This window comes from Panthera leo, chromosome B1 (genome assembly GCF_018350215.1).
Source record: "Panthera leo isolate Ple1 chromosome B1, P.leo_Ple1_pat1.1, whole genome shotgun sequence".
In the NCBI taxonomy this organism is placed as follows: Eukaryota; Metazoa; Chordata; class Mammalia; order Carnivora; family Felidae; genus Panthera; species Panthera leo.
In genome coordinates this window covers 54,459,866-54,479,365 of record NC_056682.1, presented here as the reverse complement: position 1 = coordinate 54,479,365, position 19,500 = coordinate 54,459,866, and the positions used below count along the sequence as shown (strand labels likewise).

The following is a 19,500-nucleotide window of genomic DNA, read 5'->3' as shown; positions in this document are numbered from 1 at the left end:
CTCTTCCTCATTATTCGTATTTGCAGGCTGACATTCAACTAGTTGGTTTTTATTCCTTGAACACGTCTCTTTGCCTCTAGACTGTAGGTTTGAGGAGGCTAGGGACCAGGTCTGTGTTTTCTTCATTGCTTTCCCTTTGCCCAACACACAGGAACAATTCAACAAGTGTGTGTCGATTGAATGAATGAAAACTAATGAACCTCCTTAAGAGAGTGAGGGTTGAATGTGACAAACATACAGCCAGCCTCACGGGTCTTCCTGAGTCACTAAGAGCTCAGTGGAAGGCAATGGAGCTGCAGACAGAAGACAGTCCTCCGTACCATTTGATCTCTGCTTACTCTACCACATCCTTATTACCACTGATACCGAATAATATATCAAATGAATTTTATTTTGCATCCACAGTGACCTTGTACTTTATTGCAGAGCTGGGAAATGAATAAGAAAATGTTCTTGCCTATAGACGTCATGGGACATGCCCAGTATCTATCTACCCCATTATTGTCTGGCTGCACAGGAGACCTCTATAATGAGCCCACGCACAGTATCAGCGACGTCTCGTGAACGAGCAGGTCAGATCTCCCTGCTCTATCGAAATGTGAGGGGGCCGGTGAATGGGAAACCGGGGCAGGGGTAGTTTAGCTTTATATTTTACTATCTACCACTTCTTTTGAACAACATGGGTGGTGCTGGGGCCTCTGGCGGTGTTCCCAGAAGCACTGTCCCTGCCAAGCAGAATTTGCACCTTCGCAAGTGCTGACTGACTGTGATAGAAAGGTATGGTCCTCTTTTGGAGGCAGCTTTCTGGGAAAGATATTATACTTTCAGTCCAGGGAGGACCCAAGGAAAGAGGAATATTTGTCTGGTACTGGTAGGCAGCAGATAATTTGATTCTTTTCTCATTACATGTGTTCATTCTACCATGCATATTTTTGAAAACTTAAGTTCCCTAGACACAGATCATAGAACAAAATAATAAAATATGAAAGAAATAAGGTTTCTCCTTTTCTTTCTCTCTTTTCTTCCTTTTTTTTTCTTTTTTTTTTTTTTTTACAGAGTATTATAAAAAGTTTGTTTTCCTGGCTAACAGCAGCAAATGTACAAAGCTTTCTTCGTTAGGGTTTGCTATTTAAACCATCAGCTCATTCTGCAAGAACATCAAACATGTGTCTACCAGATGCTGGGGAACAGTGCAGTCCTAAGGATCTGACTCAAGTGAACAATAATCTGTGGACAGCGGGTGTGAACCTGAGCTGGGCCAACACCTCATCAGACCGAATGGCTAATTGATTTCAAAATTAGACTTGGTATTTCTGAACAATAATCTTAAAAGGCAGCAATAAAATACATCAGGATCCTTTGAGCTAGCCAAGCTTTCATCCAAATGGCTTATTACAAAGAGCTGGCACACCTGAACTTTGGCACAGTCAAATAAATCCAAAAACAGCAAATGGAAACCACATTTGGCACTGGAGGTTTGTCAGGAGAAGTTCGTATTCATGAGGAAACATGATTTTTTATTTTGAAAATAATTTTTGTGTTAGTGGCAGGAAGCAATTCATTGAATGTGTTTTACTTTGACACCTGTGATTTATGCAATAAAATATGCATAATATCTGAAGGCTTTGGGGTCTCACCTAATCTTTGGAACACCAGGAGCAGCCAGGGCACAGCAAGGGTTAGAGTAGTTCCATTAGTGATAACTTAATCGCATGTGTAGACCTACCCCTTTGAACTCTGAATAGCTGTTTTGTGGCATCGGGGTCCAAAAGGGTTTAAATCTGACTGCATTGCAGTGACAATAAATTATACCAACTATTTTAGAAATGCTTGGAATCTTATCTTGCCTTCAGAGTGAACAAACTAAGATTACAATCCCTGGATGAAAAGATGGCATAAATTCTGAGAACAAACACGTAAGATTTACACAATGGCAATGGTGTATTTCAGTACTCTTCTCTTGAAACATTTTATTACAAATCCTACAGATATGTATCAAAAGGCTCTGTTTAAAAAAAAAATGAAAAGAAAAAGAGATAAACAATAGGGTGCATGCCAGGGGAAAATGAATTAGAGAATTGACTGATTACATAATCCATGTAAGAATGGAATTCTTATTTTAACTTCCTGGCTATTTTAGGAGAAAAACTTTTGGCATTCTCTTTACATGTATTAGCCGAATAATGGACTCAATTTTTAACATTAAATTTTATGTAAAATCTCTGCTTAACTGGATGTATTTGTTAAGTCTTTTCACTTCCTTGCTAGACTCTACCCAAAGATAACAAAATATTTCGTAGAAGGAGGAGGGAGAAGAAAAAAAATTAAGGAAAGGAAATGGACTCACCAGTATGGGTCTAACCCTGAACTCATGCAGCAAAGAATTTTCCAGAGAAAAAGGAGGGCAGAGAGTGAGCCTGGAGAACTTCTCTGCAACTGAAAGCATTTTTTTGTCTTGGGTTCTCCCTTTTTTAGGGCAATATCTCTCTGGTTGTTCAAAAAACTGACAACCTAAGAGTAACTGTGATGATGATTTTTTTTCACTAAGACACTACTCCCAGCCTACAGCCTGTGCTGAGCTCATTAGGAGGTGACTGCCCCTTGGGAATTCATGGTTAGAGACCTGAAGAAAGAAAGTCAGGAGTCCTATCGTCTCCTCTTCCATTCATTCACTTAGTGAGCTTTGACATATCTTCCTTTCTGGACTTCCGCTCACTCATTTTTAAATGATGAGAATTGAAATAGATGATGTTCTAAGGACTATTTCAGTTCTAAAATATTATAAAGCAGGGCGCCTGGGTGGCTCAGTCGGTTGAGCCTCCAACTTCGGCTCAGATGTGATCTCAAGGTCTGTGAGTTCGAGCCCCGCGTCAGGCTCTGTGCTGACAGCTCGGAGCCTGGAGCCTGCTTCGGATTCTGTGTCTCCCTCTGTCTCTGCCCCTCCCCCGCTCATGCTCTGTCTCTCTCTCTGTCTCTCTCTCTCTCTCTCTGTGTCAAAAATAAATAAACATTTAAAAAGATATTTTTTTTGCAAAATAAGATATTATAAAGCTGTAAAACAGTTCCTTCAAAGCTGATATAAACAAACTTGGTGCCTGCACTGCTTGAATGAAAACATTAGAAAGAGATATTTAGGCTGTGATATTTAGTGAACTGGATTAGGACACACGCAGAGGTTTCAGAAATGTGGTTTGTAACCACATTTTCCAGCATAATGAGATAGAGAACTAATTGACAAAAACTTTAATGAGAAATGCTATTTGAAATGGAAATGATTTTTTAGCTAGTACTAAGTAGATGGAAAAATCACTCATTAACTCTGCTTGCACAGGGCAATAGCAAAATTTTCCAAAATAAAATTAGTTCCTGAGAACACATCTCTCAAATCATATTCTTCATTTATCTCGTTAGCCAGTGTATTCTGAGTGTTTCTTTTATAAAGACAAATGAACACCCAAGATATACAAATACTCAAGAGAGTTGTTAAATGCAGAGTGTTGAATTCTGGAGAGTTTTAGGTATTATGAAAATCAACTCCTTGGTATTCTGTTCATGCATTTTGTCAGTATATGTTAAAAGAGTAAAGCATATATTTCGTTTCAAATGTTATTGACTCAGAAGTTGGAATCCAAAGCAGTCTACATTCCAATCCAAAATTCTAAAGGTTTTCCATTTTAATACATAAGTAATTAAAATGTATATTAATATGACATTGTGTTATCTATACCTTTAGACAGTTTTATCTGGAATCTTAACTAATACATTTTAGAGGGCACCTAATCTTATTCTGCTGAATTTGCCTTCGGTCTCATTTAAGTAATTTTCGAATTTTTGTAAAATGACAATAATAATGACAATAATATTGAACAAATGTATTCTAGTCTGTCAAGTGTTTTTAATGCAGTGACTCATTCAACTTCACAATAAACTTGCAAGGTGGATACTATTATATCTATTTTACTTATTAAAAAAACAATTTTTAAAAAGGTTAAGTAACTTGGTGACGCACCTGGGTGGCTCAGTCACTTGAGCCCCGGACTTCAGCTCAGGTCCTGGTCTTGCAGTTCATGAGTTGGAGCCCCGCGACGGGCTCTGTGCTGACAGCTCAGAGCCTGGAGCCTGCTCCCGATTCTGTGTCTCCCCCCCTCTCTCTGCCCCTCCCTCACTCACACTCTCTCTCCCTCTCTGTGTCTCTCAAAAATAAATAAAAAACATTAAAAAAAATTTTTAAATAAATTAAAAAATAAAAAGGTTAAGTAACTTGACCCGGTTAGCACAGTAACTTTTTTTTTAAGTTTATTTATTTATTTTGAGAGAGAACAAATGGAGGATGGACAGAGAGAGAGAGTGAGAGGATCCGAAGCGGGCTCCTCTGACGAGGGGCTCAAACTCACAAACGGTGAGATCATGACCTGAACCTAAGTCAGATGCCCAAATGACTGAGCCACCCAGGCGCCCCTAGCACAGTAACTTTTAACTGACTATTGCTTACCTGTTCTTATTTTCTACAAGAAGCACCTTAATAAGTACATTATCACTACTGCAAGGAGTGTAATCATTCATTCATTCTACAAACACTCATCGGCGGCCTGTTAAATGACAACCACTATTCTAGGCATACAGGACAGCAGTAAATTTACATTTTAGGGTGGGGGCGTCGGAAAGTGAATAAGTAAATATATAAATAAAGATTATTTCAGATAGGGAATAAGCGCCCAGGGCCACTGTGTCTAGCCACGCAAGTTGTGACGCTAAGAATTGTGAAGAAAATTAAGCAGAATGGTGCATGGGGAATGACTGGGAAGGATTTTAAAGTAAGCAGTCAGAGAAGGCTTCTCGGAGGAGGCAGCATTTGAGCTGAGATTCAAACGACAAAAAGCAACCAGCCTCGGGAAGATCTTGGGCGGGACACCACGCAGAACGACCGGAGCAAAAACTTTGAGGCAGGAACAGGTTTTCTGAGGACAAGAAACATAAAGAAAGCCACGAGGCCAGAGCACGCTCAGCAGGGGGAGGAGAGGGAAGATGAGTGAGACTGGAAGGGACTGGACCACATGTGGCCCTTCCTGGCCATCAGAAGGAGCATGAAAAGCATTACTAAAATACTAATGTAAACTCTGCCTTTATACTATTGTCATTAACATTCATAGAGGTAAAGCAGAGCTTGTGAATTTGTCTCACTCTCGGAATGCTTGCAGATTTTAGGGACCAAAAAAAAAAAAAGGAAGAAAAAGAAAAGCTATGGATTATGTCTCTGGAAAAACAGGCACATACACGGAAATGTGCACACTGTTTCAGGAGGTATTCAGCTTTATGTTCACCCAGCAGCTTATATATGGGCCCATGGACTTCAGATTAAGAAAAATCACAAAAACTATGTAACGGTGAGCTAAATGAATTGTGGCCGCTAAGTAGTAAGTATAATCCTCGCTTAAGTAGTTTTCCTCCCAAAATTATATAATCCAGTGCAGACTATATAAGTCACACTACACTACACAAGGCTGAGTTTCCAGTTTCAGCCTCAGAGGTATGTATATTTCTTTAACAGATCCACAGTCTCCTTTCTGCAATTCTTACGTGCAAAAGCCAAATTCTAAAAGCTGAAAGCAATCATTTCATAAATCAGTTGCCAGAAAAATTTGACCTGAGTCAACCTGAGGTTGTTTTCGATTTGCCTTTATTTGTGCAACTTGTATGTCCTATCTATGGCAGAGATAATAATGTGTTGGATTATACACAATGATGCCTTAGTCCTCCCTGGTTGTGTTGATAGATGATACATAGGTGATATAGATAGGTAGGTAGGTATGTAGGTAGATAGATACGTAGGTACATCCCCTCCAATCACCCCCCCCCAAAAAAAAATTATCAAAATTCTGAAACACATGAGGCCTGGAGATTTGGGGGTAAGGAAACATGGGCCTGCATAAGTCTTCTAAAATGTTTCTTGAATATTGTACACGCCTTTTCTATGTGTTTGAGATACCAAACATAAGTCAGCATGCAAGGCTCTAACCGCTTACGTCCAGCTGCTGTTCTGACGGGTTTTAGATGACAGCCTAGTATTTCCTCAGCTCAGACCACCTCGGGAGTAGGAAGGCTACAGGACCCTGTGAACATTCTCCCTCAGCGTATAAAAAACACCTGTACCAAATTAATTTGTGCTTCTCCAGTGTGAAGTTCACAGGGTCCCTCCGCCTTTCTTACCTATGAAGGGTGGTCTATTGACTTAGCTGCTGTGCCCGACAAGCCCATGCAGGGAGCCCTGGCCTCTTGAGGGGCTTTTCCAGGAATTATTCCTAACATATTCCCAAACTCATTTCTTCTTTTGTTTTCTCCATTCTCATTTAACATTTATTTATATAGTGTAGCTTTGTATTTTCAAGGGATTTTTACCACCATTTAATTGCTAATACATCCCACATTGTTGTAAAGTAGACATTATTCTCCTTGTGCTGTGGAGAGACCCAGAGATGAGTTAAGTAATTTTCTCAAGGAATCTGAATGTGAGTCAGTGATTAGGCTTCAATTAGAGCTCAGAGTTTCATATGCGCAATGTTCTTTTCTCAGGTCTCTGGGGCACGATGTTATTATCTGGGAAATGTTCCCAAAGACCAAACTAATTATCCCTAGCCATGATGCTTCTGCCTAAGAAACAAACACTTCTGGGGGCAGGAGAAGAGGGAAGAACTGTAAAGAAATAAATTTCCCAATTTCCCATAATATATTAATGTATTGGATATAATGAATGTACTACCTCTTATTCGGTCTGTGTGAAATCATTCCATTGTTTTAACATATTTTAACGCGACGATTTAAAACCTAACACAATTATACTTTAAGAAAAAGAACATCAAAGTAAAACTATTAGAGTTGAACTTTTGTCGAGTGTGTTCATTTACTTTTTTTTACTTTATGCGCTCCCCTGAGGAGTTAAAGTTAATTTTTGCCGGTAGTGGACAACCAGAAGATAATGTATGTTTTATCCAAGTTTCTAGTGGAGATCTGTCAAAGTTAAAATATTTCTTTTAATCCAATCCATAGTTTTTTGAATATGAAAAATCTGACATATGACTCAAAAAGGAAAGGAGGGCACTTTCGGAGGAATTATCCTTCTCCAGCTTTCTGCAATTCTTTCTCTCCCCTGCATCGTCTGGTGGACACCCCTTAAGTAGATTTTTTCTTCCTCTGCTCCTTTCTGGATCACTGTAACTGACCTTTTCCATTTACATGCAAGTTGTAGCCAGGTTTTCCTGAGCCTGTGCCTTAGCCCCTTAGGTTATTGTAGGATCTGCTACTGTAAATCTCAAATTCCATCTGTATGTATTTCAGGTCCAGAAGGCCAATTTGACAACTGCTTCCGTATCTTAATTTTACACTGCTTCACTTTCCATCAATGTCAGGGATAATTCCCTGGGGTCTTGGACCATCTCCTTTTGTGTATATGTTTTGTTTTTTTTTTTTTAAAGTAACCCATTTCTGCCAATAAAATAGTACTTTGCTCACATTTCCTGCCCCCTTAGGAACCCAATGGCTCCATCTCTTAGCGGGATTCCTCACAACTCCACAAACATAATTGCCCAGTGTTCGTCATTCGGATCACATCACAGCCATCCCGAAAAACCTTTCAGTGGTTCTCAGGATTATAGCTCTCAAAATGGGCTATATAAACCATTCTGTTTATTCTTCAAATACCACACTTCTATGTTCCCTGAAACAATTTAGGGTGTTCCTTTTTCTCCAATCATGGCCCAATTTGTTGGTCTCTAAGGGCTTGGCAGAATTCTTTCTGAACATTCCCTAGATTTCCACTTACACATGTAATAGCCTCTTTTGTTCCATTCCACACATTGTAATTTTCTTCCTTTAATCTTGAACGCTTCTCCTTTCACCAAGAAGTCTTTCCTTATTAATATTACATGACCCAAATCTCCCCATTTACCAATTGTTTATTACTTCTGTTTTCATATTTTGGTGTTTTTTTTTTTTCAATTCCTATTTGGTAAATTCTACTTGTTAGTCTTACATCTGTCCTGCCTTTGTCTCAGAGGACATAGTCTTTATAGCTAGTGAATCAAAAAAGCACCATGCCGATTCTATGCCGTGCCCTTAATTATCTGTTGTCTATTTACTAAAAAGAAAGAAAGAAAGAAAGAAAGAAAGAAAGAAAGAAAGAAAGAAAAGAAAAAAAAAAAGTAAGGTGGAGTGCCTGGGTGGCTCAGTCCACTGAGCGTCCTACTTCGGCTCAGGTCATGATCTCACAGTTCATGGGTTCAAGCCCCACACTGGGTTCTGTGCTGACAATTCAGAGCCTGGAGCCTGCTTTGGATTCTGTGTCTCCCCCTCTCTCTGCCCTCCCCTGCTCGTGCTCTGTCTCTCTCTCATAAATAAACAAACATTAAAAACTAATGATAATTTTAAAGAGAGAGAGAGAGAAAGATTGAAAGATCAATGTTTCAGGTGCCTGGGAGGCTCAGTTGGTTGAGCGTCTGACTTCGGCTCAAGTCATGATCTCATGGCTCGTGAGTTTGAGCCCCGCTTTGGGCTCTTTGCTGACAGTTCAGAGCCTGGAGCCTGCTTTGGATCCCGTGCCTCCCTTGCTCGTGCTCTCTCTCTCTCTCTCTCAAAAATAAATAAACATTAAAAAAAATTTTTTTTAAAGAAAGATCAATGTATCTTTTCTACCAGACAAAAACTCTGAATTTTTTTTGATTTATATTTATTTGTGTCACTTGTGTTTTATAGTAGAGATGATGAGGTGTTGGATTATAAGGTGATGGCTCATTCTCCTCTGGTTATTATATTATACATAGTGTTACTATACATTGTATAGATAGATAGACAGACAGAGATAGGGATATATCTATCTGTCTATTGGAGGTGAGTAGAGTGTAATATTTCAAAAGGTAGATGCCACAGCCAGACTGTCTTGGATGATATTCTAGTTCAAAACCTAATTATTAACTCTGTGCTCCTTGCACCCAGTCAGGTTAACTTCTCTGTGCCTCAGTTCCCTCATTGATTACACAGAAATAATCATAGTACTTACCTCGTGAGATGGGTGTGAGGCTTTAACAAGAAACTGTACTTAAAAAACTTAATAGAGTGTGGCACAAAGTAAATGCTCAATAATACATAGCATCATCTTTAAAATTAGATTTAATTTACAATATGACTTTTGACATGCTGGCTTGGGGGAGGGAATGTAAAGTCAGGAAAGATTAACAGCCAAAATTGCAGAGTGAGTTGATGCTTTGAAGCATCCCCTGTCACTGGACACATAGCAACAATATGATTACAGAAACTAAAACTTAAAAGGATAAAATAGAGGGGCACCTGCGTGGCTCGTTGGTTAAGCGTCCGACTTCGGCTCGGGTCATGATCTCACTGTTCGTGGTTTTGAGCCCTGCATCGGGCTCTGTGCTGACGGCTCAGAGCCTGGAGCCTGCTTCGGATTCTGTGTGTCTCTCTCTCTACCCCTCCCCACTCCCACTGTCTCTCTCTCGCTCTCAAAAATAAATAAAACATTAAAAAAAATTTAAAAGGATAAAGTAGAACGCAAAAGCAAGATAATCATTTTAATGGATTAAAAACAGAGCCAAAGCACAAAACTATGAGTCATGCTAATGTCTGACCTAGCAGCAGGCAGTAAGTAGTTGTTGGGAGGGGGCAAGGCCTAAAATGTGCTTGAAAATTAGATTTTGGTGGAGTTTTCCTATTCCTGAGTAGAGGCCCAAATAAGCCACTTAGGGGCCGAGACCGGCTAGAAGACGTGAAACTAGGGATGCACGTTATAGGCCCTGTCCGCAGCCCCCAGCACTATTCCAGGCAGACGTGGCCAAGGGAACCTGTCTTCTTTCCTGACACAACCCCAGTCATAGAAAAGCTCTACTCCAGGGACAGTAGGCTGAGAACACTGAGACTTTTCATGCTTCTGCCCAAGCTCACTTATAGGGCAAGTATTCCATGCCAGGCGGAGCTAAATGAGAAGACCAGGGTCGAGTGTCTCCACTCAGAGCTCTAATCACAGACCAGAGGTATCACCCTGGCAGAAGTGGGCTCCTGTCCGTGCTACAGCTGCAACGCAGTGGCACAGTAGTTTCATTTAGGGGGAGAGAGAGATTAAAAGAACAAAGGGCAGGGGTGCCTGGGTGACTAATCGGTTGAGCATCTGACTTCGGCTCAGGTCATAGTCTCGTGGTTCATGGGTTCGAACCCCGCATCAGGCTCTCTTCTGTCAGCACAGTTCCTGCCTCAGATCCTCTGTCCCCCTCTCTTTGCCCCTCTCCCATTCTCTTTCACTTTCTCTCTCAAAAATAAATAAACATTGAAAAAGAACAGAGAGCAGTACAGCTCAGCGTAAGGTGAATTGATTCTATTTGGAACAGAGTATGGGGGAAGTTCATGATTGGGGGTGCTGTGGAAAACAGTTGAGATCTTGGTGGTGAGCACTTAAGAGGAGGCTAGCAACCCCATGAGGGAAATAAGCTAAACAGTAGATGAACAAGAAGTTTAAAAGGGAGAACCAGAGAGAAAGAGAGAGAGAGACAGATAAAAAGAGAACTCCTAGGGTTGAAACAAATCACAAAGATTCTCCTCAAAGATCACGCCTGCAAAGGGGATCAAATTTATTGGATCAGACTATGGAACAATTTATGCCCCAAGGCCTAGTCAAAAACAATAGAGTAATCCACCATCAGTGACTGGAGGCCAGCAGCAATTTGTGATATCAGCAGAGGCAATCCCTAATAGAGAAATCAGGGACACACAGCACTGCAAAATCCATTCTCAACTAAGGGTGATTATATCCATGTCAAGGCTGTACCTACTGGGGAGTGACATCAGAGGTTTTTCTGGAGGGGAAATAAACTTCACTAAAATAGTTCACATCCAAGTCACAAAACAACCAACATAGAAACGATAAGCCTTTGGGTGGGAGAGGGGAATTGGTACCAATAGTTGCTTTACTATATCATCTAAAATGTCCAGATTTTAACCAAAAATTATGAGATGTGCAAAGAACTAGGTGTTTATCAACAGACAGGGGAAAAAAAACTGGCAACAGAAACTGTCTTTGAGGGATCCCAGATATCAGAGAAGAATTCAAAGAAATGATTAGAAATATGTTAAAAATCTAAAGGAAGATATAACTAAAATGTCAAAGGAGGCATTGTGAAAATATCTCATCACATAGAGGTATTATTAAAGAGATAGGCAAAATAAAAAAAAAAATAATCAACTTCTGTCCTGGAAATTCTGGAGTGACAAGAAAAGTTCACTAGAGGGGCTCAACAGTAGATTTCAGTTCGCACAAGAAAAGAGCAGTGATGTTGAAGATAGATTAATAGAAATTATACAATCTAAAAAACAGAGAGAAAAAAAATGAACAGAGACTTAAGAGAAACATGGGACACCATTAGGCATAGCAACATAAACATAATGGGAGCACCAGGAGAAGAAGGAAGAGAAAAAGAAGCACAAAAAATACTCCAAGCCATCATGGCTGAAAACTACCCGAATCTGATCAAAAATATTGATCTGGAAATCCAAGAAGCTCAAAACCCCAAGTAGAAAAAACCCTAAGAGATCTATACTTGGAAACATCACAGTAAAAACATTGAAAGGTAAAGACAAATAGGAAAATAAGAATGCAGCAAGAGAAAAATTACTTATGTTCAAGGTACCCCGATAATAGTAATGGCTGGTGTCTTATTGGAAACGGTGCAGGCCAGAAGGCTTTGCGATGGCATAATCAAAGTGCTGAAAGAAAAGAACTATCAAATAAGGATCTTATAGCCAGCAAAAAATATCTCTCAAAAAATGAAGTAAAAAGTCCTAAGATAACAAACATTGAGTGAAATAGTTGCTATCAAACATGTTTTATAATAAACACTTAAAGGAACTTCTTTTTTAAAACAAAAATTTTTAAATGTTTTTATTTATTTTTGAGATAGAGAGACAGAGTGTGAGTGAGGAGGGGCAGAGAGAGGGAGACAGAATATGAAGCTGAGCTGTCAGCCTGGAGCCCAATGCGGGGCTCAAACTCACAAACCGTGAGATCATGACCTGAGCTGAAGTCAGATGCTTAACAGACTGAGCCACCCAAGCAGCCCAGGAAGTTCTTAAGATAAAAAGTAAGTGATACCAGACAGTAATTCAAATCAAATCTCCACACACACACACAAAGAGTGTCAGTAAAGGTAATATATTATATATATATATATATATATATATATATATATATATACATATAAATATAAATATAAATATAAATATATATAGATAGATAGAGAGAGAGAGAGAGAGAGGCCTATAGTATATAGAAATATACTTGGCAATTGGCAATCCCAGCAAAAAGGAGATGGATGGGAACGAAGTTGATTCAGAGTAAGGAAATGACAACCCATGTTCCGTTGAATTCACAGGTGGAAAAAAAAACAACTAGAAATTGCAAATATAATAAATTTGATAAATAAATGTTCTCCTTTCTTCTTTCAAATGGCATGAGAAGATATAAAAAGATATTCTTTTCAAGAAACAGTACTACAACACTGAACATCTCTACATATGGAAAATGAATCCAGACACAGACTTTATATAAAAATTAACATAAAATGATTCACAGACTTGGGGAGCCTGGGTGGCTCAGTAGGTTGTGTCCAACTTCAGCTCAGGTCATGATCTCACAGGTTCACGAGTTTAAGCCCCGCGTCGGGCTCTGTGCTGACAGTTCGGAGCCTGGAGCCTGCTTCGGATTCTGTGTCTCCCTCGCTCTCTGCCCCTCCCCCGCTCACATTCTGTTTCTGTCTCTCAAAAAATAAATAAACGTTAAAAAATTAAAAAAAAAAAGGATCACAGACTTAAACTTATAGAACTAGAAGATGACATAGGAGAAAATCTTGACAACCTTGGGCATGGTGCCGACTTTTTATTTTTTTTTTTAAATTTTTTTTTTTTTTTCAACGTTTTTTTATTTATTTTTGGGACAGAGAGAGACAGAGCATGAACGGGGGAGGGGCAGAGAGAGAGGGAGACACAGAATCGGAAACAGGCTCCAGGCTCCGAGCCATCAGCCCAGAGCCTGACGCGGGGCTCGAACTCACGGACCGCGAGATCGTGACCTGGCTGAAGTCGGACGCTTAACCGACTGCGCCACCCAGGCGCCCCGGTGCCGACTTTTTAAATACAATATCAGATACACGATCCATGAAAAATAGTTGAGAAGCTGACTTCAATAAAATTAAAACAATTTCTTCTCCGTGAAAGACAATGTCAAGAGAATGAGAAGACAAGCCACACACTGAGAGAAAACATTTGGAAAGACACATCTGACTAAGCACTGCCATCCAAAATATACAAAGAACTCTTAAAACTCAACAATAAGAAAACAAACAACCCTTATCTCCTCCCCAAAGAAGACATACAGACATACAGATGGCAAATAATCATATGAAAAGATGCCCCACATCATATGTCATCAGGGAACTGTGAACTGAGACAACACTAAGATACCACTACACCTTTTAGAATGGCCAAAATCCAGAACACTGATAATACCTCGCACTGAAGAGGTTGTGGAAAAACAAAATCCTCATTCACTGCTGGTGGAAATACAAGCCATTTTGGAAGACCTTCAGCAGTTTCTTACATGACTAAACCTACTCTTATCATCTGATCCAGCAATCGCACTCACTGATGTTTACCCAAAGGAGATGAAAACTTCAATGCACACAAACACCTGCACCGGGATATTTATGGTGGTTTTATTCATAATTAACAAAACTTGGAAGCAATCAAGGTGTCCTTCAGGAGATTTAGGACTAAAATAACTGGTACATCTAGACAGTGGAGTGTTATGCAATGCTAAAAGGAAACGAGCTATTAAGCCATGAAAAGACATGGAGGAACTTTAAATGCATCAGACTAAATAAAAGCCGATCTGAAAATGCTACATGCTATATAATTCCAACTCTACCACATTCTGGAGAAGTCAAAGCTATGGAGACAGTAAAAAGATCAATGGTTGCCAGGATCTGAGTTTGGGGGAATGAATGTGTGGAACGTGTAAGATTTTTAAGGCAGTGAAAATACTCTGCATGATACTCTGATGATAGCTACATATTATTAAACATTTTTCCAAACCCATACAATGTGCAACACTGAGTGAACCCTAAGGTAAACTGTGACCTTTAGACGATTCTGGTGTATCAATGTAAGTTCATCAGTTAGAACCAATGTACCACACCGGTGGGAGATGTTAGTAATGGGGGGAGGATATGCATATGGAGGGGCAAGGAATATATGAGACTCTACTTTACTTTCAACTTTGCTGTGAACCCTAAAACCACTTTAAAAAATTGGTCTTTAAATATGAAAAAAAATAGAATACGTAAGATAATTTTGAAGGAATATAAAGATTGGCAGTATTGATCAACCGGATATCAAGCTTTATGATAAAGCTGTAATTAAGCATTATCTGTAATTAAGACAACATGGAAATCGTGCAAGAATGGATACATGTTGCAGAATAGAGAGCTCAGATACAGAAACTCAGATACAGAAACGTGTTACAGAAAAATGGTAATAGTACAAAACAGTCTGGAAAATACTGAAAGGAAAAATGTTTGATAATTTCTTATCTGTATGGTAAAATGAAACAAAATTAGATCCTTACCTCATACTGTATATGAAAATGAGTTCCAGATGGACTAAAAGCCTAAATATAAAAAACAAAGCAATAATATCTTGAGAGGAAAAGTATTAGATAACATCTTCATGATGAGGTAGCAAAGAATTTCTTTAAAATATACCAAAAAAAAGTCATGAAGCAAAAGAGTGATAAATTTGACTCAGTGAAACTATAAAATTCTTTTTAGACACACACTAGAAATAAAACTATAGGATTCTATCTTTATGATTTTGAATTAGGAGTATGATATTGTGATATAAGAAATATATATTTTGGTCTTTGTTCCCAGCTCCAGGTCAGAGTTTCTAAAACCCTTGTAATTTCCTGAAAAGGACTAAAGGGGCATCCTTTGTAATAATATTTGTTTTTGTTGCCAGTTCTAGAAATAGCTCAAAGGTGACAAAGGTGAAGGAGTGTCTTCCGTTATCGTATCAAGTCTGGCCAACCATACCTGAGTGTATGTTAATGAGGTGACTTTTGAAAAGCATCTAATGATGGGGAGCAGGTTCCTAGGGGAACCAACCTTGTGATTAGCAGGTTAGAACTTTCAGCCCCACCCTTAGTCTCTGGGGAAGAGAGGCTGGAAATGGATTCCCAGACTTCATTACATAGATATGATGAATGATATCATTGGCCGTTGGTAATTCCTGGAGTTAGCACAGACCCCACAGGTGTAGGGTTCTGTGTAATGAAGGCCAGGAATTACCAACGGCCAATGATATCATTCATCATATCTATGTAATGAAGTCTCCATCATCCTAACACGAGGAGCTCAGAGGGCTTCTGGGTTGGTGAACACATCAAGGTGCCTGGAGTCTGGTGAACGTGGAGAAGGCACAGAAGCTCCATGCTTCTTCCCACATACCTTGTCCAATGCATCTCTTCCATTGGACTGTTCTGAGTTGTATCCTTTGTAATAAATCAACGAGAGTAAATAAAATGCTTTCCTGAATTCTGTGAACCATTATAGCAAATTATCAAACCCAAGGAAGGGGTCATGGGAACCCTTGATTTTGTAGCCTCTTGGTCAGCATTATGGGAGGCTGGGACTTGGTGACTGGCATCTACAGTGGGGAGCAGTGTTGTGGAAGTGAACCCTACACCTGTGGGGTCTGTGGTAACTCCAGGAAGCTGGTGTCAGAATTGACTTATAAGACACCAGGGTGGGTGTCGGGAGAGTTGGAAAATTGGTTGGGGTGGGAGTCCCTGCCACACAATTACATTGTGTGTCCGAAGTTGGTATGTGAGTCAGGAAAAAGTGTTTTCCTTTTAGGGAAAATTTTTAAACAAGGCAGACACCTTGCTAAACACCCAAAAATGTGTAAAGATGGATATATCTGTCTCCATTGAAAGTGAAAACACTTTTAAACAAAAGATGCTATAAATAAAGCAAAAGGGTAGTGCCTAATGCAGAATAAAGAAAGAATTAGTATCTAAAACATTTGAAAAGTGTCCAGGATAAGGGTGCCTGCGTGGCTCAGTCAGTCAAGCATCTGACTCTTGATGTCAGCTCAGGTCATGATATCACGGTCTTGAGATTGAACCCCGTGTCTGGCTCCACACTGAGTGTGGAGCCTGCTTGGGATTCTCTCTCTACTTCTCTCTCTGCCCCTCTCCCTCTAGCTTTCTCTCAAAATAAATAAACATTTTTTAAAAGTGCAATATTGTACAGTGGAAAGAGAATGTAATAAATCCAATGCACGACCTGTATGCCCTTTTTACCTCTCTGAACATTGCATTCTTCTTTTGTAAAAAGGGTGGATAGTAACATTCACCTACTGGTGTAGCTATGAAGGTTGGATGAATTGGCATAAGAACAGGTGCCGAATATCTAATCAGTGCCCAATAAATATATTAATTATCTCAACCCAGGGACGGATCTATTACTTCAAGATAAATACATGCATAATTGTGTTTTTTTTTATCATGTCTGGTAATATTACTGAAAAGTTCACTTCTGAGATGATACCATTTGGGAATCGGTATGACTGCACAGTTTTATGTGTTTGTGGAATGACGTGTTGACTCTGCAGTGCCTTCGGGAACCTGCATCTCTTCTTTCTATCCGGCTCTCCGTGGCATGTGGTTTTGTCTCCCATCCCCCTCATTTCCAGTCATAAGATGAGTACTCTACCTCTAGCATTATATTTTCTGCCCATAAATGAAGAAAAAAAAGAACAAAGTCAGTCGACTCTTTTGAAATGACTCTCCGAGAAGCTCTGCTCAAAGCTTCTATTTGGTTCTCATTGGCTAGAACTGTGTTAAATGGCATCTGTAAGAGCAAGAGAGACCTGGGAAGATGATCTTGTAGTTGGGCACGCTCCCTTGAGCAAAAGCAGAGTTCTGTCGGTAAGAAGATGGGGACAATAAACAGAATCCATGTGGGAGCCAGCAGGACCGTGGCAGAGATCATTGTTTTCTGCATTCCAAGAGGACCTCCATGTTGAGTCCGGCTTCCCTGACTAGAGAAGATTTGGGGGTGACGATCTGATTGGAAAGTAACTGATTTAATTTTATTTAAGCCTCTCTGCATAGCAAGTGCTCTGCTCTTATTGAAATGACATGTATATTTGGGGTGTGGCTGCAGGAGTAGGGAGGTCGTTGATGGAGCTGGTAGGTGTGGAAATTCTGAAGTCTCCTGGAGTCTTCAGGTGAACCACGGCTTCTAATAATTTTGCTTTTAACATCCCCGGGCACACACACTTAAAATCGAGTTTTCTTTGCGTGTGGAGTAAATTAGCAAAGTACAAAGATCAAAACTCTTGTTAATAATGAGTTTTCATGAGGGGGGTTAAGTGGATTTGGGCAGAGCTGTGCTTTTCTCCTTTTAGCTTCTTTCCTTCTCTTCACACGCACTCGTGGGAAGAAACTAATAGAACTAATATTATTTGGGAGAAAACAATATTCTTCCCGAGAGAGAGCTTGCCTGAAGCAACCTCTTTTCGGCAGTGCTTCCTAAGGCTGTTAGGCCAGCCTTTTATAGACAGTGTGTATATATATATATATATATATATATATATATATATATATATATAACACAGGTGTGCTAGAGCTCCATTAATGAGCAGCATATACTTTTAGTTATATTCTCATTTGTGGTGTCATCAGGGTCCAAGAAAGCAGGAATATTACAAATTCAAGTTAAAAAACAAAAAAAGAAGGAAAGCTTTGAGGCTCTTTTAAGCCAGGTATTCTGGGAATCATAAATGAAATCAAAACTTTGAATTATTACAGTGCACCCCATTTACAGCAAACCATTCACCAGTGAAAATTACATGGAGAAAGAATGCTTTAAAGTCTATAAGAAAAGGGGAGAAATAAAACAGGTTTTCCTGTAATGTCAAGTTGGGCCAACCTTGACCAGCCTCCCTTCTAGAAGCACAGTTTGGCCCAGTATCTTGATTTTTATATAAGTTCTGTTAACAATGGCTTTTGCACAAGGTAAAAACTGAAAACAACTTAATGACTTACCTCGAGTCTTAGCTTCCCTGGACACTGTAAACCAAGCCATGGACTCCTTAAAACTCTAACTGGCTTGTCTACAAAAGTCAACTTCAAATTTGATCTTGGATTCATTTAGAGGGATCGCTCCTATCACAATCAAAGGTGGTGGTGAATCTTCAGAAATCTCCCTGTAGCTACAAACAATGTCTGGATTAATAAGAACCATCTTGGATAAGGACATATGCTTGAGCTCCTTATTGTATTCACGCGAGATAATGAAGGCACGCCATTCACAATCGTACCCTTTTCTGTTGCACAACAGTTTAAAATGGTCCTAGATGCTAATATGTGCAAAAAGTTGAAGTGTGCTTCCACTTTGAGTTTTAGCCCAAGCCGTCAGGCAGTGAGGATGAAGACCGTGAAAACAGAGTGATAAGCAAAAGTATCAGCCTTTTATGGCTAATGTTATAGTGCATGGGTGTGAAAGAAGTGGGAGAGAATAGAAGATTATTTTTATACATTCTGGACTGTGCAGTCCCTTTCAGTGGAGACTGATGCCTCAGGAGTTGTGAAGTCAATCACTAGAGGGTGGCATGAGGTCAGACACTGGTCCCCACCCAAAGCCTAGTACTTAGAGCAAAAGTTGAACAGGAGACAGGCCAGTCACATACCAATCAACTGGCATCTGACACCCGATCCAATACGAGCAGGTGCAAGAACCAGGGTCCTGGAGCACAGTTAAGATTAGAGCTGACCAGAGTTGACGAGGACAAAAGGAAACTAAGAAACGCATCTCCTTTTGGGATGCACAGTTCTTTGTGGTGGCTTCTTGTAAAAGTATGTGCCCTTCCCTGCCCCCGAATACCATGCTACCTCTGGTATTTGAGGGGTAGCGTTTGATAATATTTCATCAGGTTGTCATCTCCCCCGCACACACCTTTCTAGTTTTGACACATTTCACACAGATGTCGTACTTACTGTCTTGGGACAAGTCTGTGCACTTCACACAAACCAAGCTGTGCTAATACAAATGTCTGTAACTGATAAGGAATGAGGCATCTGGAAGATTTATTGCAGCTAAGACCAGAAAAGAGCTCTGTCCCTTCTCCTTCTCTCCCTGGAGACTGATGCCCTTTCATCTCTCCATCGAAACACTTGTTCTTCCAATTTTTCTATATTTGCCAAAGCAAAGATAATTCTCCCAGGTGCCAAATCTCTCTTTTTTGACTCAACCCTTCTATTCATCTACATGGAATGTCATCATGTCTGCCAATCTCTGCTTTTGAGTAGCTTTTGAATTTATATTTTCCTTTTCTCTCACTATCACCAGCTAGAGCAGACCCTGATCACATCAAACCTGGATTATT

General features: G+C 39.8%; 1 pseudogene; it reads left to right on the top strand.

Annotated features, from left to right (window-relative positions):
• Positions 1–475: 475 nt before the first annotated feature.
• The window catches only part of LOC122218379, a 35,042-nt pseudogene continuing 16,017 nt past the window's right edge, over positions 476–19,500 (top strand).